General features: G+C 37.9%; 1 protein-coding gene across 2 annotated transcripts in view; it reads left to right on the top strand.

The window, feature by feature from the left end:
• The window catches only part of PLD1 (phospholipase D1), a 212311-nt gene that overhangs the window by 36964 nt on the left and 156874 nt on the right, over positions 1-18473 (top strand). The window contains exon 1 of one of the 2 annotated variants that reach the window (XM_012510814.2): positions 1457-1633. The exons of the other annotated variant lie outside the window; for it this stretch is intronic. The gene's annotated coding sequence lies outside the window, so the exon portion shown is untranslated. Of the gene's footprint in view, positions 1-1456; positions 1634-18473 lie in introns of those variants that run through there. 2 annotated transcript variants of the gene reach the window in all.

Raw genomic sequence — 18473 nt, 5'->3', positions numbered from 1 at the left:
ACTATTGTGGGGAAAAATTTAATCATATTTAACGACATATTGAATGTGACATTAATGTGCTCGCATAGCTGATCCTTCCCTGTTTTTCTTCCAACATCAAAGTAATAACATTTCCCCTGAGGTTTGTTCAGCTCGTCCAGGCTTCGCTTGGTTTTGCCAGCAGGTGGGGTACTAGCTCCTTTTCAAGTCATCAGCCGCACGTCTTGAGGCTCGTTTTCTTTTCTCCCAGAGAAAAGAAATTGTCTTGCCCCCTCATTCTAAAGTGACCCCATGAGATCCCGTTGAGCCCTGACCTGGGAGTGGGTAGAGGAGGTGGGCAAGGTGTATGTTAGATCTAAAATAGTCTCCAGGATTTTCATGGCTGAATTTGTTGAGCTAATGGCTTATATTTCATAGGTTTCGAGTAACTTGAATTTTACCAGTAATTCATGTAAATCAGTTTGGCAACAGGTGAATCAAGCTTTGCCTGGCATATTTGGTCCAATCTTATGGTTTAGGAGAAACAGTAATTAAAGTTAAAAAACCTTGGTCATTATGTTAAAATAAGTCTCATTTAAACAAAATACAAATATGGCAACAAGCCATTAGAATTAAAACTGTTCTTGGAGTTGAAAACTAGGGGAAAATATGTACACTGTGAACACATTGTGTTAAAAAGCTGAGCATAGATTCTTATTCTTTCTTAAGCAATATGCTAGAACATTACTGACTCTGTTTTAAGATCTAACTGCTTTAAGGAATTGATTGACTACATTTTTCTAGAATGAAACATAAATTTCTTACTTTGAAATCTTAGTGAATGGTATTAAGTTCCATTTTAAAATGCAGCTTAAAGATATACATTAAAAGACATGTCTTAGCTTATACATCTATTCTAAATGTAGGTGGTGAAACTGAATTATAAGAATGTTTTTAAGATTTATAGACACTAAGTGAGAATTAGAAGTTAGAAGGTTCTTTGACAAAATTTCCTTTTGAACTTACGTTAATCATTGGATTTGATGAGGTTTTTAAGCTTATTCAGTGTTATCTGAAAATAGTAATATTATCTACATTTGATTCTCACAAACGATAACTTCATATGTCCCTCTTATGCAATGTGAAATTACAGTGCTATCTGTTCCGTAACTGCCACACAACTTGGACAATATAAAAGTCATTTCATGGCCCTAATGGAGGGCAGACTGTATCCCCTTGTTTAAAATAAATCAGTCACTTTAATGCAGTGTCTGAGGGGAGAGAAGGGAGTGAGGGTTCTCTTTGTTTAAGTTTGTGTTATGGTTTTCTTGGGCAGCAAGTACAAAAGTGCAGCCTGAAGCTGTAAGCTCATTCTGTATGTGGGTTTTATTTCTCACAGCAGTCCGGTGTCTATTTAACATATGGGGAGTGGTTTCAAGTTCATTACTAAAGCTTATAGGCTGAAGTGCTTTGTGGGCTTGGCTATGACTTAAGTTGCCTTGAGGGAGTCCGCCAAAACTGGGCTTGGGAACAGGAAGGCTTTGCCTGTTTATTTGGATTCTCAGGGTAGTCAATTTTGCCACCTCTTGGCTATCAGCTGCTTTGGAGATTGGTTTCATGGTAAGGATTCTTTCTTTAAGGTGATATGGAGCAACTACTTTCACAGGGGCACCAGGTTAGTAAATAACGTTTTGCACTTTCTGCTGCGTGTGTCAGATTTTCTTTCTGAGCTCGTGGTGTGATGATAGGACAGACTGGGTTGCTGCGTTCTTTTAGAAAATAATGTGTTCGTTTATCCTGCAGAGGTTTAGGGGGTTATGTTTCTCCTTATAATATATGCATTGTTTGACCATATTAAATACAATTGGAAGCCAAGAGGAAATGACATATTAATGTCTGTGTTGGATTTGCAGTCCAGAGGTCTTGTTAGTAAGTATCAGCCCCGCCACCGCCACTTTTTTTCTTTTTTTTTTTGAGATAGGGTGTTGCTCTGTCGCCAAGGCTGGAGGGCAGTTGAATGATCATGGCTTACTGTAGTCTCGACCTCTTGGGCTCAAGCGATCCTCCCACCTCAACCTCCTGAATAGCTGGGATTACAGGTGCATGCCACCACACCCAGCTAATTGTTTTTTTTTTGTACTTTTTTATAGAGACCAGGTTTTGCCATGTTGCCCAGGCTGGTCTCCAACTCCAGGGCTCAAGTGATTCATCTGCCTTGTCCTCCCAAAGTGCTGGGATTACAGGCGTGAGCCACCTTGCCCAGCCGAGTTCCTTTCTTATAATTACTTTCTTTGTGTTCTCGCACTAGACCTTCTAGGTATAAATATGATTTTATACGCAGTTGATTTTATTTTTTGAAACGTTAAGTAGCGGGGTGTTGGGCCCCAGCTGGGGTTGTCCTCCCTCACCACACTGGCGCATGCTTGTCTGATGCACAGTTTTTCCTCCGGCCTACTCCTTGGAGTTACAGTGAACCAGAATATCATTTTAATTTTTCTCTTTGAAAAGTCTGGCACTTTTCTGGAATGCCTCATAAAATACTGGCATAAGAATTGATTCAGGCAGAATGTACAGGTGGATTAAGCCCAACTGAATTTTGTCTTCAGTTTTGCTGTTTTTATTCTCAAGTGATTCTTCAGAATACAAGATTACCCTAGGATTAAAGAACAGCTGTAAAAATGAAGTGTGACTTGTAAAACATAAAAGTGTAGTTAATAGTAATTAAGAAATTAAGTCAGTATAATTAAGCACAGAGAAAGACATTGTCTTCCTTAATCTCGTTAATTTAAAGATCTATAGGGCAATTCTGCCTTTTTTAATTTGCCACCAGAGCAATCTGGCATGAAATTGTTCTATAGGAGTAGTTCAGTTTGGTGTTTTAAAGTTTGCAACACTTTATGAAATATAGTTTCTCTTGCTTTCATGTTATTTTAAGGATGCTTTAGTTCAGGGTAATGTACTAGTGTTTTAAAATATGCTAATATGCCTCTGTTATTGCCATTTTATTCTCCTTTTTTCCCCACTGGGAAATACAGTGTATTAGAAAGGGTCTGTTCTTTCATGTTCTTCTCTGCTTAAAAAAAATTGAGGGGGAAGGGAGACAGAAATAGTACTTAAAAAAGATCTTTGAGGTGATATGCTAAACTTTAAGGATCCCTTTCCCCATCAGTGCTAAGTTGAAGTTACAATGGGATTACAAAATGGACTGTATTTTATACCCCCTAAGACAAAATTGTACAGCTGCGTTATTGCCCTTGCCTCTGTAGACATTTTCTTTAACAGTAAGTTTATTACGTCATTTTAGCTTTCCCAAAAGTGCAAAGATTGCTATGACTTTGCTAAGTTTTATATATATGCCATATATATGCTATTACTACACATATATGCTATTGTGCAATTATTAATTATTAAATGATATTAACTTTTAAAGAACGACTTGTCCACCTGATTGTAGCTGCCTGATGATTTTAGAGAGAAATATTAAGACATTTTACTCATTGATTACTTGTTTGTGCTTGATGGGTACAGATGAAGGTCTTTAAAAGCTTATATGAAATTCATTTGTATCTTGTAGATCTCAGTTTCTGTGTTCCCAAGTGCTTCATAGCTTTTCCTCTAGAGATGGTAACAAAGCAAAGACCACAGATTAGAAGCAAAAATAATGTGGCAAAGGATTAGATAAGAGGGGAACTCCCTAAAAACCAGATTTTAGGGTTTTCCCAGAGAATATACACATTAAAATGTTTCCTCCAAACGTGGGAGAAAAAAAAAAGAACTGTACAGTAGAGAGTTCAAAATCTGTAAATTTGGGATAAAGTGTCTAAGCAAACCTTAGATTATTCCTGATTCTAGGTTTGGAACACACATTACACTCTTGTTCTCATTCTGCTGGACTGACTTAATTTTGTTATATCTGGGTCTTTTGGCTAATAAGAGATGGGCATTTGTCTCATAACATACCACCTAATTTTAAGTTGAGTTTTGTGCTAATTAATTTTTATCCAACATGCTTTCTTGTTGATATTCAAAGTGATTTAGATGTCTCACACATCTCAGATGGTTTATGAACCTAGCTATGACCCCGAAGGATGTGATGCTAATTTTCTTATAAAATGAATCTGAGTTCCAAAGTTGGAGATAAATTCTTAGGCAAACTTTTTTAACTTGAATTGGTTACGCCCCAAACGTTGAGGAAGTTGCATGGCAGTGGAAGATCAGGACTCTGAGGAAAGAATTGAAGAACTAGGAGTAGTAGTGGTATTAGAGATGAATTTTCTGACCGTTGAACCTTGGTAGATTTTCACCTGATGGACCAGTTCCGTTCACAGCCCAGATCACTCCTTGTTCCTGTGTGATCACACATAGTCTTGATCTTTGCACCATAGGGTTTTGGAGGTGCAGGCTTTTCATCTGCAGTTTATAGCCTTGTCAGCTTCATGTCAGGACTAAAATGAACTGTGCCACATCTGCCTTTTCCATGCCTAACCTCCTGGTTCTTGCCCCCCTCAAGAAGCAGGTGCTTGTGTGCACATAGGTCTTATGGGAGATTGTGATGCCACCCACCCTGGAAATTCACTATTTTAGTAATGTCAGTAAATACTTAACTTCCCAGAGGGATTGCAAAAGTTGAGGACAGAGTATACTCCTGGAGCTGATCTGACCACAGAGCTCCCCAGTTGCCTGTTTCATTCTGAAGAACCCAATTTAAGTTTGACCCAGCATTTCTGGGGTAGTAGTACTACCCCAGTAGTAGTAATAGTCATAGCAGAAGTGGTAGAATAGTGGTAATAATAATAACAATGAACACACAAAAGGCATTTCCTAAGTACAGTCACTGTTCTAAGCCCCAGGCCCCCCGCCTTTTTTTTTTTTTTTTTTTTTTGAGGCAGAGTCTCACTCTGTTACCCAGGCTGGAGTGCAGTGGCACGATCACTGCTCACTGCAACCTCAAACTCTTGGTCTTAAGTCAGCCTCCCACCTTGGCTTCCCAAAATGCTGGGATTACAGGCATTAGCCTGTTCTAAGCCTTTTCTTTAATCCTCACAACACCCTTAAGTGGTTGATTTTCTTTATTATCTCCATTTTACAGTTGAGGAAACTATCCAAGAAAGTTAGATTGACCCAAGTCAGAGAAACTAGTAAGCAGCTATGACAGTGCTGTGCATCAGAAGGTGCTGTGGAGGGGGAAAAACTGAAAACATAATCCAATATTAGAAAAATATAAGAAAAAAATACAACCTAATACATATTGGATTGTATTATATCCAATATAACCCCGTATTTATTATTGAGAAACAACCATGTAGATAGTGACATCTGTGCTGCTCTTCATTTAGAAGATGCTCCGTTGACCTGCTGTCAACCAGCAAGGCAAGCCATTTGTGTCCTTTCTCTGCTTGGGTTGGTAAGCTTGTGCTCTGCTTTCTCACCTATTCTGCTCATGACCAGTGGCAAGAACCTGGTGACCAATGGCAGGATATAGAGGTTGCCCATGGCCCGTAAACGAGACCAGCAGTGGCCAGGCCACATGGAGAATACCCCACTGCATTGAATACTGTCTTTTAACCACTTAAGCTACTTTTGGGATTTTAAAGACTTTTTAAGGCTAAAATAATAAAACCACTAAAGCTAGGAACTTGGACTTTTCTGATTGTTTAGTTTTAATTTGGCCTGTATGAGTGTCCTCTTTATTTCTGCCCAGTATGACTTCCTGCTAGTAATCAAAGCTCTGGTTATTTTGTCAATCTTGAAGATTTTCTTAAGTTTAGTGGATAACCAAGATTATGAGACATGTATTTTTTTAAAAGACATAAATGTGCATTTGAAAAATATTGGGCAAATAACTTCTACCCAATTTGGCTAAAATTTAAACGTGTTACAAATAAGTTTAGAACCTTTAACAATATAGAACAAGATAACCCAGACAGATTAAGGAGCTAACTTAAAAGAAAGAAAAGAAACGAAACAATAAAAATTCTGATCTTTGAATGGGTAAGCACTTTCTCTTCCCAAAATCGATAGAGGAAATCACAAAAGGAAAAAGTCAATAGATTTAAATTTTCTAGGTAGGAGTGTAGAAGCTTTAAGTATAAAAATGTTAATTGAAGCATTATTTATTACAATGAAAAGTTGCAAATAATAAAAACGTAGAGTAGCAGAAGAAAATTGCATGATGGACCATCACAATTTTATTTATGGAAAATTGTAATAGGAAGAAATAGTGATGATAGATCTTTAAGTTAAAATAATGGATATTAAACTATCTCTCCATCACACATCTGAATGGGTTTAAAATATACCTCTCTATGTGTGTGTTATGTTTACAGAGACAATAGAAAGAATGATCACCTTAAGTTAACAGGGATTTAGGGGTTATTTTGAAGGTGGGATTTCTGATGATTTATATTTTCTTATACTTTTCTACATATTGGTATTTTAAACATGATTACTTTATATTATTTAAAAAAGGGAAAAACTATTCATGGAGAAAAAAATGAGAATATACCAACATATAATAGTAGAAATAGTAGACTAACATAACTCTTAATCTATTTAAGGTATTGGCTCTAAAACTGATTTTAATTTCCTCAAATTTGTATATATTTAAGGTTTTCTTAGATGAGAATTTATCATTTTTATAATAAAAATTAAAATTGATTAGAAGTAATAGGTTAGAGTTGAGGTAAAATGAATTTTTATAAAGGACAGGATCATTTTACTTTGGAGAATAATTATATTGCTGCCCTTATACATCATGTTAGGAAACATACCTTTTTGACTTTTCTGTGTCAGGCTTAAAATTTTAGTTAGGTTTTTATAGCTAATTAAATTATAAGGTAGATAGTGTATTTAATAAAGGATACGGAGGAAGTTCATGTAAATACTTGAAACATCAGTTCAGGAAAGATTCTTTGAGAGATTTTCAATATGTCCAGATATCTGGATAACACTTCTTTGGTCTAAACGCAGTTGATGATGTGATGAAAGGGACAAGTCAGCATACCAAGACAATCCTTAGAAGGGACGATTTGACTGGAATGCTGAAGACAGAAGAAAACCTTAGAGTAGCTGACTTCATTCTTCCCCTTTCTCATTTTACAGATCAAGTCACTGAAGCCCAAAATGATTGAGTCCTCAAGTCTACAAGGTCATAGTAGATTCGAATGGAGGCTTTTGGGGTCCTTTGATTCCCCCTCTGCTGCTCTTTATAATATTCTGCTCCTTTTCACACACTTTAGTAATGATGAATGAAATTTTATTTCCATTTCTCCTAGGTTGGTAAAAACTCAAAGCTAACACCATTCAGAACTTACCTAATGATGTTTGAAAAAGAGGCGGTAGGCTGATAACTGCTTCCTAGGAAGACCTACCAACTTCACCAGCATGCTCATTACTCTCATCATTGTTGTTGGAACATTTTGTTCTTGGGTACAAGCTTACTTTACACACATCTGGTTTCTATGTTTGTTCTGGAAGACGGCAGCCACATGGAGTGACTAGAGAACACTTGATACTGAGCTCTGGAAATCGTTTTTTAACAGCTTTATTGATATTGTATAATTTACAGATCATAAAGTTAAGCCCTTTAAAATATACAATTCATTGGTTTTTCGAATATCTACAGAGTTGTGTGACCATAACTATAGTCCATTTTTTAAACATTTTCATCACTCCAAAAGGAGACTTTGTACCCATCCTCCCTACCTCCCTCTTTTCCTCCCCTAGCTCTAGGCAGCTATTATTCTTTCTTTCTTTTTCTTTCTTTCTCTCTCTCTCTCTCTCTTTCTTTCTTTCTTTCTTTCTTTCTTTCTTTCTTTCTTTCTTTCTTTCTTTCTTTCTTTCTTTTTTCTTTCTTTCTCTCTCTCTCTCTCTCTCTCTTTCTTTCTTTCTTTCTTGATTTGCCCATTTTGAACATCTCATATGAATGGAATCATACAATATGTGAGAACCCTGAAAATTTTGATTTGATTTTCAAAGACCGTGTAGACAAACATGACCCGGTTACTCTGCAGGCCCTATCTTCCCAACAGTGTCCTGAGTGTGAGATTAAGACCAAATGAACTCTGTCAGTGCTGCCAACTATTTTATTAGATTAAATGACTTGTTTTTGGCCTCTGGAGTGTCTAACTCTTTAACTTTTCAAAGTTGAAGAGAAGTACATACTCATTAATGTGAGTCTGTTGCAGGCCATGTTGCAAAATTACTGGGTTAGACCATTGCTTATTAGTTGTGACCTTGAGCAAATTACTTGACTTCTCTAAGACTCAACTTCCTTACCTTATAAAATGGGGATAATAATCGTACTTACCTTAGAGTGTTCTTGTAAGAATTAAATGAAATAATGTAAATAAAAAGCTTATTATAATGCCCCATACATTATAAGTGTTAAGTGAACATTAGTGATTATTATGTGTCATTGAAAATAAACTGTAGACCGGGCACAGTGACTCATGCCTGTAACCTCAGCACTTTGGGAGTCTAGGCAAGAGGATCACTTGAGCCCGGGAGTTTCAGATCACTCTGGGCAACATAGAGAAACTCCATCTCTACTAAAAACATAAATAAAATTAGCTGGACATGGTGGCATGTGACTATGGTCCCAGCTGTTTGGGAGGCTGAGGTGGGAGGATTGCTTGAGGCCAGGAGTTCAAGGCTACAGTGAGCTTTGATCACCCATTTTAGTAATGATGAATGAAATTATATTTCCATTTCTCCTAGGTCGGTAAAAACTAAAAGCTAATGCCATTCAGCATTTACCTAATGATGTTTGAGAAAGAGGTGGTAGGCTGATTACTGCTTCCTAGGAAGACCTATCAACTTCATCGGCATGGAGACAGAGCAAGACTCTATCTCAAAAAAAAAAAAAAAAGAATGAAAGAAAGAAAATAAGCTGTATAATGTTACTTTATTCTATTTTTATGACTTTATGCTATACCAAGGATTCGACTTGGCTTACAAGAATATTTGCATAACATTAAACATATACACATGCATACACCCAAGAATAAAACATTAAAATCAGGGATCAGGAATAATTGTGTTAATAGAAAGATAATATCAGAGGAAATAATAACAGTAGTAATGGTAGCCAACATGTATATAGCAGGTTCTCTTTTCTTTTCTCCTTTTTTCTCCTCGTCTTGTCTCTCTCCTCCCTTCCCCTCTCCTCCCCTCCCCTCCCCTCCCCTCCCCTCCTCTCCTTTTCTCCTCTTTCTCTTCTTTTCCTCTCTGTTTTAGAGCCACAGTCTTGCTCTTTTGCCCAGGCTGGAGTGCAGTGGTGTCATCAAACTTCACCGCAGCCTTGACCTCCTGGGCTCAAGCTAATCCTCCTACCTCAGCCTCTTGAGTAGCTAGGACTAGAAGTGTGAGCCACCATGCCTGGTCTATAGCATGTTTTTAATAAACCTTTCTTTCAGTGTCTTTCCGTGTGAGTTGAGGGAATAATGGCAAATCATAAATGAGCAGAGACAACCAAATGAGAGTCCCAGGCTGGGAAGGACCTTCGATGGTTTCTGGTCCACACTCACACTAGTGCATGAGACTTTGCCATAGAAGACAGTTTGGTGTGATATGGTGCTGGAACTCAGAGTGTGAGAGTGAGTTCACCATCTCACAATATGAACAGCTACTATTTATATGTATCATAAGCACTTAACTATGAGCTAAGTTAGAATTAGAATCCAAAATGACTCCAAAACTATGTAATCAGGATGTAAAATTGCTTACTTAAGGCAACCAGTTTTCTTGTTAATAGTTCTGTTTTACAGAATGTTCTCATACATGTTAAAACAAAATTTACACTCTTGTAGCGCCCCCTTACCCTCCCAAGTCTAGTAATATCTTCTACATGGAGAACCAAATGCCTAATCAGCTAGTCCTTCAGATATCTGAAAACAATTATCATGATCCTTACCTAACTCATTTTCTTGCTCAGACCTCCGGAGATACATATATTGTTTCTTAGATTACACAGTCCGACCCACCATACCCCTTCCTCTCTCCTGGAATGGGCTTTCCACTCACGTGAGCTCCTAAGTGGTCTTCAAGATTCCTGTCCAGGGTGCTTTATCAGTGGCAACCTTCCCCAATGCCCAGATGTTGAGCAGCTCCTCCTCTGGGTCCCCGCTACACTTCTGTTCACACTCTTGAGAATTCACTGTGTCCTCCCCTGGCTTGTGAGCCCCTGAGAGAGAGCTCTGTTTAGCTTTGTGTTCCTAAACCCCATCCCAGCCCCTGACATTTAGTAGCTTCTCAATACAGTGGAAGAGGGAACTTGATCTTACTTCAAGTGGATATCTAACTATATCTGATTTTAGAGAGTTTGCAACTATAAGAAATGTTTTTGGATATAAAATGCGTAGACAAACCTTGATTAACTGAGGGCTGAAGAAGATAACCAAAAAGCCTATGACTTCTCCTAGACCAAAAGTAGCATCATCTGGGGAATAAGACTGTGAAGCCCTTGTACTCAGTTACTGCACCATTCATTTTCACTTGGTGTCCAATATCCTGATGTAAGTAAGGTGCTCGTCTGTCGGACAAGGTTGATACCCACCACCTTTGCTCAGAGAAATGTAAATAAAATGATTGTAACATTTTACATATGGTTGAATGACAAAGTTCACAGTAAACTTAATACCAGTGTTGAATACAGTACAGTCCAAAGTTATGTTTCTGTATTAATCTGAGACCTTTGCAGTTTTCACACAGTATGTATAGAGATTTTTTCTTAATGTGTGGATAGAGGGTTAATTTAAGAAAAAGTGTGTTAACTGGGGAAACAAAGAGGCTGGCCTGCATCTAAAGGAAAGAAAGTGGATCTTACCAAGGGTTTGTTGTGATTCATAAAAACTGGTCCACATCTTAAATGGATTAATTATAGGCCCAACTGGAACATTCTACACAGAATGAGCCCAGGTGCTGGTCATTTTATCTGGGAGTCTCAGGACTTACTACGTGCCTACTCTGAGCACTAGACTTAATACTTTCCCATTCTGTAAATCCTAGGAAACACTGCTTCTTGACACCTGAGTTTGAATTTTCCAGGCTTCTCCATCCAACTTGAGTCTGCCTCCCTTGTGCATAGTTACAGCACCAGACACCCCGGTAAAACCTTCTTCTTCTCCTTGCTTTTTGCTGGTTTTGCTCTGGTGGAGGTCTTGCCTAGGTCTGGAGGAGGAAGAGTCAGGTGTGGAATTCTGAAGTTGAGCTAGATGCCAGGGTGTGTTTTCTGAGACCAAGAAAGAGGCTCTTCTGGAGAGTGCTGGCTCCGGGAAACTCAGGGGCTGATGAAGCATCTCCTTTTTTGGAAGCTCTGCATTTTCAAAGGCCTTTTAACTGTTGGGTGGCTGGATGTATTAGAAAGTTAGTGACTTGCCATGGTCTGTAGAAGGGGATATCCAGACCCTTCTTTGCCTGACTGTAAATTGTGTTCCTACCACTTGTTCTGCTCCCTCCCAAGTAGCCCTGCTGTGATGTTGGCAGGTCCAAAATTCCGAGGGCTTTCTCACAAGAATAGCTGCTAGTCCAGGCAACTGCCAGCCTATACATGTATACGTGTGTTTAAACTTAAATGAAGATGTATACATTTATTAAATTTTGTCTCTTTTGTTTAGCAAGGAACAACTCTGTGTATGTCCCTTTCCCCATATTTTTACAGTGTGATTACCAGATCAAAAAGTATAAATGCTTTTGTTGCTCTTCAAATATCCTACTAAAGTTTGCCTGAGAATGGTGTCTCCATTAACAATGCCACCAGCAAGAGGTTGCTTCAGCACAATTGTTACTAGCTTTTAATACGATCCATTACTGGTCTCATTTGGGCTGGGAACTTGGGTCTCTTGTGGAAAACTCATGCATGTGATTCTCTCCTGCAGTTCCTCAGGTCCCCCTTAAGCTCCCATCCTAGGCTGACTCAGGCTGGTGAGTTACCCTGCCAGGTGCTCCCTTGGTAATTAACATGTGTCTCCAGGTTGCAGTGGCCTCTGGACTCCGCCTTGAGCCAGACACCTTGGGCTGCACTGCCCCAGACTTTGCTCTGCTTCCCTCTCATCCTCTGACTTTGAGCATACTCACTTCCTTCCTTTTCTGTCATTGTAAAATCCTGGGTTATTTTAGGCAGTTTATAGAAATTCTCTGAAACTAGAGGATGTCTCATGACAGTAACAGAATAAGAGCATTGAGAATTAAAAGCAATTCTTTTTATAGAACCACGGTCGTTGAATGAGGGATGTCTTGCAAACTTTCTAGAAGATAATACCTAGATGATTGATTGGCAAGAAATCCATTCTAATTATTCTAGTTATCACTAGATGAAGGCAGGGAAAGTGACAGCAGAAAGTGTGAAGAATGTATAATTGAAGGCATTAAGGAAAAGAACCCACCTACTAGATTTTAAATCACAAAAAGTATAAAACTCAATAAAAGAAAGAATTTCTACCTGTATACTGTGTCATTCTTTTAGTTCTAGGAAGTGTAGATCTGTAAATAATGTAATTTTAAAAAATAAATGTAATTTATTTTTAAAATGGGAATAAAGAAAAAAGTCAAATATACATCTTGGCTTCTACTAAAACCTCCTTTCATTATTTGCATGACTTTTATAGGTGGAGTTATTAGGGTTCGATAACTCTATCTTGACCCTTTTGTAGCAACAATGAAATATCAGTCTTGCTTTTGCAAGCAAAATAGCAGAGCTTTTGCCTTTGGGGAAGCAAGAGAAATGACAATAACCAAAGGGACAGTAAGACTGTTCTGTTAGAACATCAGTGTTGGGTTTTTGTTAAGAAAAGAAATAAAACAGCAAGTTGCCAGACAAGCTAATTGCTAAGTAAAATGTAGATTGAATATTGGGCAAGATGTTAAAAACATGTTTGAATAAGTAAATATTAACTAAACAATTAGCAATAGATTTGATTATGCTACATGAAACAAAACGGTATATGTATAAACACAAAGCCACGTACATACACAAACATGTAAAATATCTTTAATTTTCAGAAATGGAATTCTCTAGCTTTTCTATTAGGAAACTAGAAGGTTCCCTTTTCTTCTTTTTCTCCCTTTTCTGCTCCCCAAATTTCCCTTTCTGTTCTTCTACTACTACCTACTTACCTGCTAACCATCAAGTTACTAGTATGAGGGCATAGGGTTGAGAGAATGTATTCTGGAATTAAATTAGAAGAAGAAAATTCCATAGAATTTCTCTTTCAAAGAATACGTGTAAAATTATCTTTCTTGAATGAAAAGGAAAAAAATTAGTATCTTCAGTAATTAGTCATACTAAAAATTAGTATCTTCAGTATCTGGATATCATCAAAATATAACTTCATTCCATTATTTGCATGACTTTTATAGGTGGAGTTATTGAGCAAAATGAACTGTCTTGTGAGAGGACAGCTACTGTCCTGCACCTCTCAGCCAAAAATGCAGGACCTTCTGCCTGAATAAGGCATACCGCTTAAAAAGGAAACCATAAACCTTACTGAAAAAAACTCATTTAAATCCAGTTTAAGCTCGTTTGTTAGCTTTAGTGTTGTATATGTGCTAAAAAAAAAATTGTGTTAATATTTAAAAGGAAAAAGTGACCTTGACAAGAAGCAACTGCTGGATTGTGAAGGAAGGTGGTAATATCATAACATGTTTAGTTTTATCAATCCACAGGGCAGCTCTACTCTGCCTGATGAGTGATTCAGTATTTGCCAAAGACTTAATGTGTTTTTATTTGCTACATGATACATGCTTCTAAAGACAGGTTTGGAAATTTCAGAGAGAAGTAGAATGATAGATACACTCCCTATAGATTGAGTTATTGCTTCTGTCACCAGTTCTGTGGGGATCTTCATAGGTCCTGACTTCCAAATATCCATATGTCACTATCCAGGAGAAGGAAGGTCCTGATAGAGCCATAGCCAGCTGGTTTTGTTCTCTCTGGGCACAATGTTTCTGTCATGTTTTCCTTCTTGGACATTCTTTCGTCCTATCATGAAGGAAGTGTTTTACTGTGCAGCTAGTGTAAACCATTGTCTCAGAAGCTGATATGCATATGGCTCACTTGGATGTCTTGTTAAAATGCAGATTCTGTTTCCAGAGTGTGGCCAAGGTTTTGCATTTCCAACAAGCTCCTGGGTGATGCCTATGAGGCTGGTCCATGGACCACACTCTCAGTAGCAAGGATCTCTAGGTTTTAATTGTCAACAATCCCAGAGAGACAGATGGTGGGGAAAGGTGAGCAATAAAACAGAGATTAAATGGAGGAACAACATTTGTTCATTGATCACTATGATTACTTTGGCCAGTGTCCAGTTAAGTTCAGGTAGGCGGCAGTGCACATTGATTAAGAACTTGGGCCCCGCAGTCATCTTTCTGTCACCCACCAGCTGAGTCACGTGAGCACATGACCAATCCCTCTAAACCTCAATTTCTGAAGTTATGACACGCAAATAACAAGAAAATTTACATTATAGGGTTATTGTGATGATTAAGTAATATAATGTACATACTTAATAAGTGCTTGCTAACTATTAGCTATTAGTAGTAATAATCCAGGAAGCATTTATTGAACACCTACCACATGCCTGGCATGTTAAGGTAGGGATGGAGAGATTAAAAGCCAGCTCTTTAATTTCAGAGGAGATTGGTTTATTTGAGAGTCCCCAGAGTTGAGCTAAGATCTAAAACTTTTGACTCCAGGGCCAGTGCCCTTTCTGTCCACATGCTCATTGGATATTTCTTATATTGGGTAGCTATACAGAAACAAAGCTGGTTTCAGACCAGCTTTAATTAAGTAAAAGCCATGTGCTGAATCAGTGAATTGAACATGTTCTGACTTTTAAGACCAAGTGATTTACATTTAGTTCCTGTGTTTGAGTGAGGTATCTCTGAGGATGGAAATTAAAGGGCAGGTTTTCATTTTGTTTTGTTTCATTTCTTTATCAGCTGAAACTTTTTCTTGGGCAACTAGAACCGAATGATATCAAAGGCAGGTATAATCAGTTTTTATTCTGGTGGATCAAATTCTGAGGATATACTTGCCTTCTACTTTTCCATCTATCTTTCTGAAAGTGAAATCCGGAAAGTGATTTCAAAAGGACTCTGTTTTTACATGAGCTAACTTGTTTTTCTAATAGAGACTAAAAATTTGGCACCCTGTGTCTTTTCCAACAATTGCCCAGCATGAGTGCGTGTGTGCCTTTGAGGAGCTGGGTATTCCTGCTTTGTGTCCATCTTTTGTACATTTTTTTGGAACCCTGTCTTAAAAAGGAAATGATCAGTGACCCAGAATTTCTCTTTTCTTTATCTAATTGTTTTTTCTAGTTATTGAGCCTTCCATACTTTTTCTGAACTTACAATAGTTTTCTTTGTGACACATACTTTTGTAGTTTTTTAAAGACGATAATAGTTCCCAGTATGATTTCTGTGTTTGTGAAAACATAATTATCTCACTGAGCAGAGTCTTCAGAAGGAAACAGTGGAATTAAAGTAATATTCAATATAGACGTTGGTAGATTGCTTTCTTTAAGTGTTTTGACAATGTCTTTTCCCCTTTTCTTTTCAGTATACGCAATTTGTCTATTTTTGTTATAAGAATTGTAAAAATGGTTTTTGCCTCTGGTTTTTCTGCCATGGGATCAGGGAAAATTACCTGCCCTTTCTTTGAATATTGATTGATTTTTACAACTCAGGTTATTATTCCTATGCCATTGCTGATTTAAAAAAAAATCTTTATTGGGATATAATTTATAAACCATGAAATTCACCCATTGAAAGTGAACAATTCAAGGTTTTTAGTATATTGACGGAATTGTCTTTGCAGATTTTTGCTAGCACCTTGTTCCCTTCTCTTTCTACTGTGTGTGCTTAAGCTCCTCTGTATTAACATTTCTTTAATGAATTTTGCCACTATTTATAGTTTTGGGCAGATGTAAGTACCATAACAATGACTTTTTAACAGCTACTAACTTAAGGCACATCCTAATTACATCGTATGTTTTTATTCACTTTATATTAATGCCATTTTAATGGTGAATCAATAATCTGTCAACTATGCCTATGCATTCTTAAGCCTGGCATGTTCTTCATTACCACTTCCATCCTTTCTTCCCCCTGAACCTCACTGTCGACACACATACAGTTTAGCTTGTTTACCTTAAATATTGCATTGTCTCTTAAATGTGACAGACAGAATTTTGGTGGTCCAATTAAGGCATTACTTTACACAGCTGAAACTCATCTGGAAATCATTGTTCCCTGTAGCAACTTTATAGAGAGCTGGTTTTCTCTTTAGCAGAATATAAATTTGTGATAGAATACCATAGTTTAGCTGGGTAATTAAAAATAATCAAGTAAAAATGATGTTACTTATCCTACGAAATCATATTTGGGGCAGCCCAAACTTATTTTTACTGAAGACTTTTTAGCTCTAGGACCATAGCATCAAGACCACTCTGGGGGAAGGGGGTGGAGAGATAAAGTCTAAATGCCTTAACATCACCTGCCTTGTACTCTATGTCCAGGTTCACTGCACCTTTTTCATTTCTTCAAACATGTCATGGTTATGGAATTAAAATATAGTGGTCAGATGGGAGAGATATTTAGAACCTGGCTGGATTTATTAATTGATTGGATATAGAGAGTTAGGAAAGACAATTGCTAAGGATGAGTTCCAGGATTCTGGTTTATGCAGCTGGGTAGATGATGTTTCCAATTTTCTTCAAGAAGAAAACATAGGAAGAGCGAGTGTTTTGTGGTTAGAAGATGATGAATTCTGTTTTGAGCATATTGAGATGCTCTGTGGGATCACCCAATGGGGAAGTTCCTAGGCAGTTGGGTAGATAGGTCTGAAGATCAGGACAAGGATTGCAGTTGGAAACAGTTACTGAGAGCCCAGTAGATGCTAGTGATGGGCAATACAGAGATGGCCTCTCTCTTCAGGGAGCTCCCAGTCTTTTAGGGGAGACAGAAGCCAAGAGGAAAGGAATGTATTCAATAGTGGTATCCCTGAGTAAAGGAAACGTCAGCATGTATTTTAACCATTAGAGTGGATGAGATCACCTTGAGAAGAGTGAGAAAGAATAATCCTGGGACCCTGAATAATATTAGCATGTAAATTTTGAGCACAAGAAGAACAGCATCAAAGAAGACTTCATCTCAGTTGGCAGAGAGGGAGGAGGAAAACTAGAGGAGTGTGAGAACATGTAAGCTGAGGAAAGAGACCCTCAAGAAGGATGCAGTCAAGGGTTGTGCAGCAGAAAGATTAAGTGAGATAAGAATGAGGAAGTGTCCTTCAGATTCTGGAATATGCAGGTGGTTATGAACTTTGGAGAGAGCTGTTTGGTGGAGTGTACAAATGGAGGCCAGTGGCAGCAAGTTAAAGAAGAAGGAGGGATGAACTAGAAGGAGCAAGTAGACAACTTTCTTAGGAAGTTGACTTTGAAAAGGGGGTGAGAGACATAGCTGGAAAGCCCCATAAATACCAGTCTATGTAGTTGAGTGTTTTTTCTCCAGCCGTGTTTAGAAGCCTTGGGGTAAGTGCCAAGAAGGCAGATAGTTGGTGTGGTCCAGGATTGAATTTTTCCAGATGACTGCAAAAGAAGGACGCACAAGCAGAGATTTTTGGGCAAACCAAGAGTTAGAGATGGACTGCATGCTCTCAGCTGGATGAACAGGGTGTGAGGTCTAGAAGGAGCCGGTGGCGAGTTAACACCTTGTTGGAGATACAGTGGTAGCTGAGTCTCAAGGATTACCTTGGATAAAAGTTACCTGCACAGCTGTCTCACCAGATAGGATGGAGATTTCCTGGTTTTAATAAGGAGCGAGTCACAAGGCAAATCTCTGGTCATTTTGTCATAAGCCCTACATTTGAGATGTTTTGCCACTTGGAAGAAGGATGTAATATCACTAATATTTATGTTCATCCATCACACTGGAGAAAAATGGAAGTGTTATCTCTATTGTTCTGGTTGTATTATTTCCTTTTCTAGCTTTACTTCTTTTGTTAAAATTAGCCAGAACTGACTTATCTTCAATTCTAATAAGTAGTTTGGTTAGACACAAGGTGAGAAGACTGGTTTCCAGATACGAGATTTTGATGAGTTGAGTTTATGGAGAATTGTATACATCTGAATATGAAGGCAGTAACTTACAGGAAATGGAAAAAGCAGGGAACATGAAGTTGAGGGGTCAGGACTGAGTCTCAGACCAACAGTTTCACAGTATGACCTTAATCACTTTGAGTTATTGCTTCTTCAATGAAAAGAAGGTTAACAATAATAGTTTCCCCTATAGGATTATTAAGAAAATTAAGATGTATGTGTACAGAATGCTTTGTAATCCAGAAAGCATTACGCACATGTTCTTTGTGCTGCCCAAACTGTGAGCAGTTCTAAGTCTTATTCATAATCATTCATTCCCATTTGATTCATTCAGAAACAGTGACTGAGAACCCAATAGACACCAGTGACTCAGGATTTAGAGACAGGCTCTCCCTTCAGAAAATTCAGTCTTCCAGAGGAGTC

The sequence above is a fragment of the Nomascus leucogenys genome, chromosome 11, assembly GCF_006542625.1.
Source record: "Nomascus leucogenys isolate Asia chromosome 11, Asia_NLE_v1, whole genome shotgun sequence".
NCBI lineage: Eukaryota > Metazoa > Chordata > Mammalia > Primates > Hylobatidae > Nomascus > Nomascus leucogenys.
The sequence above is the reverse complement of the archived record's forward strand: the minus strand, read 5'-3'. Positions and strand labels throughout refer to the sequence as shown.